Here is a 7,371-nt window from a genome sequence, read left to right as displayed (position 1 = left end):
ACGGCCTCGGTGGAGGGAGTCGCTGCAGATGGGGTGGAAACAGCCAGAGGCCCAGGATCAGAAGCGGGGCCTGAAGATGGGACTGAACGGCTGCAATGTCAGGATAAAAGTTGAACAGATGAGGAGCTGCTTCTCATGGATGAGCAAAGAAAGTGATTTCTTGAGATTGAATCTACTCCTGGTGAAGACACTATGAAGGCTGTTGAAATGACAACAAAGTATTTGGAATATTACATACACTGACTTTGATAAAGCAATGGCAGGGTTTGAGAGGACTAATTCCAATTTTGAAAGAAGCTCTACTGTGGGTGAAATGCTATCAAACAGCACTGCATGCCACAGAGAAATCCCTCATGAAAGGAAGAGTCAATCAATGAGGCAAGCTTCATTGTTGTATGAGTGCATCTGAGTTACAGAGTACAATTGAGTGAGCAAGTAGATCCTGCTAACAAGATAGTGGTCTGCAACAGCCACTCAGATCTCATCTAGAAACGGAACATTATAGGCTACTGGTAGAACCAGATGTTGCCTCAAAGACCTCTCTCAGGTCATAGGGCATTTTCAATACCCTAGAAAGATCCCTGGTGTCCCTTGCCAGTCCCTTCCCAGGTGACACCGTTCTGATTCCCTGTATAATACATTAGTTTGCCTGTTCTGAAATCATCTAAATATAATCTACAATGTGTGATGCTTCAATGTATACCTTTATTTTTACCTTTTCCCGCGTTTTTTTCCTTGAAGCAAAATTGACATACAAGATCCTACTTGTTTCTGGTGTACATCATAGTGATTTGATATGGCATTCTTTTGTATGCATGTTACATAATTCATCCAAACATTTCCCTATTGATGGACATTTGGATTATTTCCACTCTTCACAATTATTAAGATGCTTTTTAATATATTCTTTATGACATAGCTGGAGAAATCATTTGGGGAAAGAGAAAGAGAGAGAGAGAGTACTCTAACCACAACACTAAATAAAATAAATAGAATAATTTTAGTACTAGGTGTTGTATGTAAGCCAATATGACAATAAATTATATTCACAAAAAGAATAATAACTTTAGGCTCACAAATAGCTTATGTTTCAATTCAAATATACAGACTGGAGTAAGTTTGTTTTTTAAATTTGTTATATTTAAGAAATGCAAATTTGTTACATTTGTTATTTGTAAATTTATGTTTAAGAAACTATAATATCTATTACACATTATAGACATTTTATTCCTAACAGGTTCAGTCAAGGATTCTTTTGAAAAAGTTGATGAAAATTATGGGTCCTTTCAGCAAAAAAAAAAGTGCATGCTTGCTCATAAAAACTTCCGCAAAATGTTCCAAAAGGTTGTGGTTTACCTGTTGTGATTGGTCATAGATCTAAGGTTTTAAAATTCATGACTCAAACTCATTCCAGGAAATTACTATTCCCGATTTCTAGCATGGTGAAAGAAGAGAAACATTTTAACAGCTGTCTGAATAAAAATATTACTAGATGGTAGGTGTCGCAAAGACAATGGAAGGTCTTTGTTTGGCTTGTAAGTTGTCTTGATTTTTCCCCCCAAAACAACAGTCACTTTGTATGCTGAAAGATTTCCCATGAGGACCTCTATTTTCAAAGTTTCTTCAAAAATTGAAAATCTGGTGTCACTGGCCACACCTTGCTCCCTTACAGTCTGCAAGCACTTTCTCCCCATGCCTTCTGGTCTCCTACCCACCAACCCAGCTTCCTGGCTCTTTTATGGGCATTTGGGTTTGAGACTCCCAGATGAATCTTGGGCTTGCAATCTTTAAAGCCTCAGGTTCTATCCCTTTCTTCCTTGGCTTTATCCTGAGTTATTTAGGGATGAACCAAAAAAGAGTGCTGAAAGCAGGAGTTTCTTTAAAGGTTGTGCTCTTCTTCCAAGTTCTCCTCAGCAGGAGATGAGATAAGGTGGGCCTGGGGCTGGAAGAGAAGGGCAGACAATCTTCTGTAAAGAGGAAGAAATAATCCCATGGGTGAAGGACAAGCTGGGCTCCTGGATAGACCAGGGGATATGCATGGTGCTTGGAGTCGAACACAAAGCCGCTTCATCTTGGCCAGTTCACTGTACAAGGCCTTAGTTGGGTGTGGTCTCGCTGTGGGAAGTGATAGCAGAATTGGGAACATGGGTTCCAGCTGTTGGAACTCACACAGGGTGGGGTGTCTGTCCTCACCATCTGTTTGCAGGCCCTCCCCAAGGATCTTCTTGGTGCTCTGGCATCTTGCCTTGACAGATGGCTCTGGCTTCATATCGCAGATAATTTCACGGACAACTTTCTCTGCAGTCATCTTAGGCAGCTTACAAAGAATAACATATGCCATCGGTGTGTATTGGAGTTGGGATAAGAAAAACAAGTCTAGGTCCATAGAGTGCAAAAGTCAGCAGTAAAAAAAAACACAGTAAGCAAAGAGATCATTACAACACAGTGCAATACATAGTATACACTGAGAGGGGCTGACCCCAGATGGGGAAAGGGGGTCAAGGATTGTCTTCGGAAGGAGATTCTTGAGCTGTATCTTAAAGGATAGGCAAACTACAGTAGATGTGGAGTAAAATATTCCCAACAAAAGAAATAGCACAAAGGCTCAACATCCGTGTGACAAGAGGAACAAGTGGAGTAGTAATAAGATATACTATGTGAGGAAGATACAGGGATCGGATCAGGAAGCTTCCACTCATCACCACATTCAGAAGCTTTGATTTTATACTGAAGTCAGTGGGGAGCCACTGAAGCATGGGGAAGTGATGAAATTTAATTTTGTTTTTTAAATTAAAAAATTTTTTTAATTTTTTTTTTTTTAGTTTTGAGAGAGAGAGAGAGGGAAGCAGAGTGTGAGTGGGGGAGGGGCAGAGAGAGAGAGGGAGACACAGAATGCAAAGCAGGCTCCAGGCTCTGAGCTCTCAGCACAGAGCCCAACGCGGGGCTGGAACTCAAAAACTGTGAGATCATGACCTAAGCCAAAGTCAGTCCTTAACCGACTGAGCCACTCATGTGCTCCAAGAGATCCTTTAAAGACATAAGTCCAAGTGCATTGCTCCTCTTCTTAAACCCATACAGAGTTTCCCCATCTCACACAAGGCAAAAGCCAAAGTCTACAGCAGCCCCACGTGGCTGTGTTCCATGATACCTCTGGTCTTTGTCCTAGTACTCTCCCCGCACTCACTGTGCTCCAGTCAGCCTCTGGAATTCACCAAGCACACCACTTCTGCCTTAGGACCTCTGCATAGGCTGCCACTCTACCTGGAGATCCCCCACCCCCATCCCTACTCCATTATCCACATGGCTAAATACCCTTGTCTCCATGTCTTGGCTCAAATGTCATCTTCGCAAGGCGAACATATTTAAAGTTGTGCCTTCCCCCTAAAAGATTCTTGATCCACCTTACCCTATTCTTCTTTTTCTTTCTATGTAGTATTTTACAATGTCATATATAATTTACTTATTTTTTATTCAAAATAATCTATTTTTACGAATGTACACTAAAATGTTCTGCATAGTTATAAGCAACCACTTTGTCTTAAAAATACTATTTATATCCCATTTTTCTTCTATAATGTTATTTCATACAAATAATAATATTGTTTTATATCCATCATGATAGGCCACAGGGCTGTGGTCTCAAATAGTGTTTTTGTGGGCACCTGGGGGGCTCAGTCAGTTGAGCGTCCAACTTCTGCTCAGGTCATGATCTTGCAGTTCGTGACTTCAAATCCTGTGACAGGCTCTGTGCTGACAGCTCAGAGCCTGGAACCTGCTTCGGATTCTGTGTCTCCCTCTCTGCCCCCCCCAACCCCCAAGTCTGAATGAATGTTGTGGGGAGATCCAACATGATGGAAAAGTAGGGGAACCCAAAGTTCCCTCATCCCTCAAATACTGCAGTGTTAAGTCCAAAGGACTTTGAATTCCAAGAGTCCAAGCTGCAGACTGACAGAGAGTCTCCAGGGGCCCACGGGACAACCTGGTGGGCCATAGGTGCATGATTGTGAACTGGGAGACATAAAATGGGTGGTGTAGGCACGGAGGGGAGGGTTCCCCTTCTGCAGAGAGACAAAGGGAAGAGAAAGAGAGGCTGGGGAAGTGTAGGACTGTATTTGGACAAGGGAAAAACCATGGACTAGGATGAAGAAAGATCCAATCCCTAAGTGTGGGGCTTTCTCTGGACTGGGGCTGGCTGCCCTGTTCGCACACCTGGGGAGGAGGGGAGCCAGCCTTGGCTTTGGTAACTAGTTCAGAGGTGCGGCCCACAGTGGGAGAAAGCAATCCCCTCCCTGCAGTGCTGTGGGAAGATGGTGTATAACCTTTCAAAGGACGAAGACTACCTGTGTCCTCCAGCCAGAGGACATACATCACGGGGGCTGAGTGGCACTTCCCCAGAACCAGGGCATGTGGAGCAGGACCCTTTAAGACATTTGAGTTTGAATCCCAGACAAGCCCCAGGGAGGCACAGAGACTGTGGAGCAGGTGGGGGAAGGAGGCCCGCTCGGGCCTGTGCAGCACTGTGAGGACGGCCTGAGCAGAATGGTTTGGGACGTCAGGTCTGGGGCGGAGAGACTGGAGTGTTGCCATTTTTCTCCCCATCACCAACAAAGTGAGGCTTCAGGGAACGACAGCGGGCCCACGGTGGAGGAGGGACCCGCCCACACCAAACCATGCCCTTCCACACCTGGTGATACCAGAGCGGGACTGACACAGAGGAACCAGAACAGCACTGCCACTGGCTCCAAGGCACCCAGAGGTTTTGCATTTTCTGATTTAATTCTTGGACAATTCTTATTAAATATATATGTATTATATTACTATATCATACATATTATATTATGTGTTATGTATATATCATATCATATCATATCATATCATATCATATTCTCCTTCTTATTTCTTCCCTCCTCTAGCCTGGTTTTTCCGCTTATTGGTTTGTTTAAGCAGACGTATTTAATCTATTGTCTTTATACCTGTTCTACAGCTCCTTCTTTATTTTTCCGCTCTTTCTCTCTGGATTAAGCTGTATAGTTTCTCTGCCTGGTCAATTTTCTTTTCTTTTTCCCCACCACTCTAATTTCTCTTTGTATGGGAGAAGGCCTCTTCCACCAACACCACCCCCCACCCCAGTGTTTTTATTTGTTGTTGTTTTTATTTTTTCCCCCAAAGGGCTACTTTAATGAACAAATCAAAGCAACCTGGTGGAGTGTCCAAAACATCACTATGAGTAGGGAGATTAAGCAACCAAAGTCACAACAACAGAGAACAAGTAACACACTCCAAAAAAACGCCTCCTGAAGGGCCAGGCCATGAACAGTGTATGAACCCTTTTTCATATAGTAGTGCTTGCAGGTACAGATGACATAACAAACTTTTAAAATACATAAGAGACAGAAAAGTAGACAGAATGATGAAACAGAAGAAAGAGAGATAAAAAATTCTAGACTATGAGGGGAGAATTAGAGAATGAAGTGATTCAATGAAACATAATAAAATCAGTATCATAGGAGTTCCAGAAGAAGAAGAGAAAGGGGCAGAAGGTTTACTTGAACAAATCATAGCTGAGAACTTCCCCAAGTTGGGGAAAGAAACAGACATTGAAATCCATGAGGCACAGAGAACTCACTTCAGACAAAACTTGAATCCATCTTCTGCACGACATATCATAGTGAAACTGGCACAATACAAAGATAACGAGAGGATTCTGAGAGTAGCTAGGGACAAACAGGCCTTAACTTACAAGGGTAGACACTTAAGAGCAGTAGCAGACTATCTACTGAAACTTGGCAGGCCAGAAGGGAATGGCAGGAAATATTCAATGGGCTTAACAGGAAAAATATGCAGCCAAGAATCCTTTATCCAGCAAGGCTGTCATTCAGAATAGAAGGAAAGATAAAGGTTTCCCCAGACAAACAAAAACTGAAGGATTTCATCACCACTAAGGAGGCCCTACAACAGATCCGAGGGGAACTCTGTGAGTGGAATGTTGCAAAGACCACAAAGGACCAGAGATGTCACTACAAGCGTGAAACCTATAGATAACACAATGACACTAAATCCATCTTTCAATAATAACACTGAATGTAAATGGACTAAATGCTCCAATCAAAGACACAGGGTATCAAAATAGATTTAAAAACAAGACCATCTATTTTCTGTCTATAAGAGACCCATTTTAGACCTGAGGACACCTTCATATTGAAAGCAAGGGAATGGAGAACCATCTATCATGCTACTGGAAGTCAAAAGAAAGCCAGAATAGCCATACTTATATCAGACAGACTAGATTTTAAACTAAAGACTATAACAAGAGATGAAGAAGGGCATTATATCATAATTATGGAGTCTATCCATCTAGAAGGGTTAACAATTATAAATGTTTATGCACCCAGTTTGGAGGCCCCAAATACATAAAACAATCACAAACATAAGTAATCTTATTGATAAGAATGTGCTAATTGCAGAGGACTTTAACACTCCACTTATAGCAATGGACAGATCATCTAGGCAGAAAATCAATAAACAATGGCCCTTAATAATACACTGGATCAGATGGACTTGGCAGATGTATTCAGAACTTTACGTCCAAAAGCAGCAGAATACACATTATTCTCGAGTGAACATGGAACATTCTCTAAGATAGAGAATACTCTCTGACATACTGGGTCACAAAACAGCCCTCAATAAATATAAAAGAATTGAGATCATACCATGCACATTTTCAGATCACAATGCTATGAAACTTAAAATCAACCACAGGAAAAAGTTTGGAAACCCTCCAAATGCATGGAGGTTAAAGAACATCCTACTAAAGAATGAATGGGTCAACCAGGCAATTAAAGAGTAAATTTTAAAAATATATAGAAACAAATGAAAATGAAAATACAACAGTCCAAACCCTCTGGGATACAGCAAAGGCAGTTCTAAGAGGAAAATACATTGCAATTCAGGCCTATCTCAAGAAATAAGAAAATCCCAAATACAAAATCTAATAGCAAACCTAAAGGAACTAGAAGCAGAACAGCAAAGAAACCCCAAGGCCAGCAGAAGAGAAATAATAAAGATTAGAGCATAAATATACAATATAGAAGCCACACACACACACACACACACACACACACTCCAATAGGACAAATCAATGAAACTAAGAGCTGGTTTTTGAAAAAACAAACAAAATTAATAAACCCCTAGCCAGACTTCTCAAAAAGAAAAAGAGGACCCAAATAGATAAAATCACAAATGAAACTGGACTTATCACAACCAACCCCTCAGATATACAAATGTCACAGAATACTATGAAAAATTATATGTCAACAAACTGGACGGAAGAAATGGACAAATTCCTAGACACCCACACACTACCAAAACTCA

Source organism: Hyaena hyaena, unplaced genomic scaffold (genome assembly GCF_003009895.1).
Source record: "Hyaena hyaena isolate Hyena2069 unplaced genomic scaffold, ASM300989v1 scaffold_174, whole genome shotgun sequence".
Taxonomy (NCBI): domain Eukaryota; kingdom Metazoa; phylum Chordata; class Mammalia; order Carnivora; family Hyaenidae; genus Hyaena; species Hyaena hyaena.
This window is presented reverse-complemented; position numbering follows the sequence as displayed.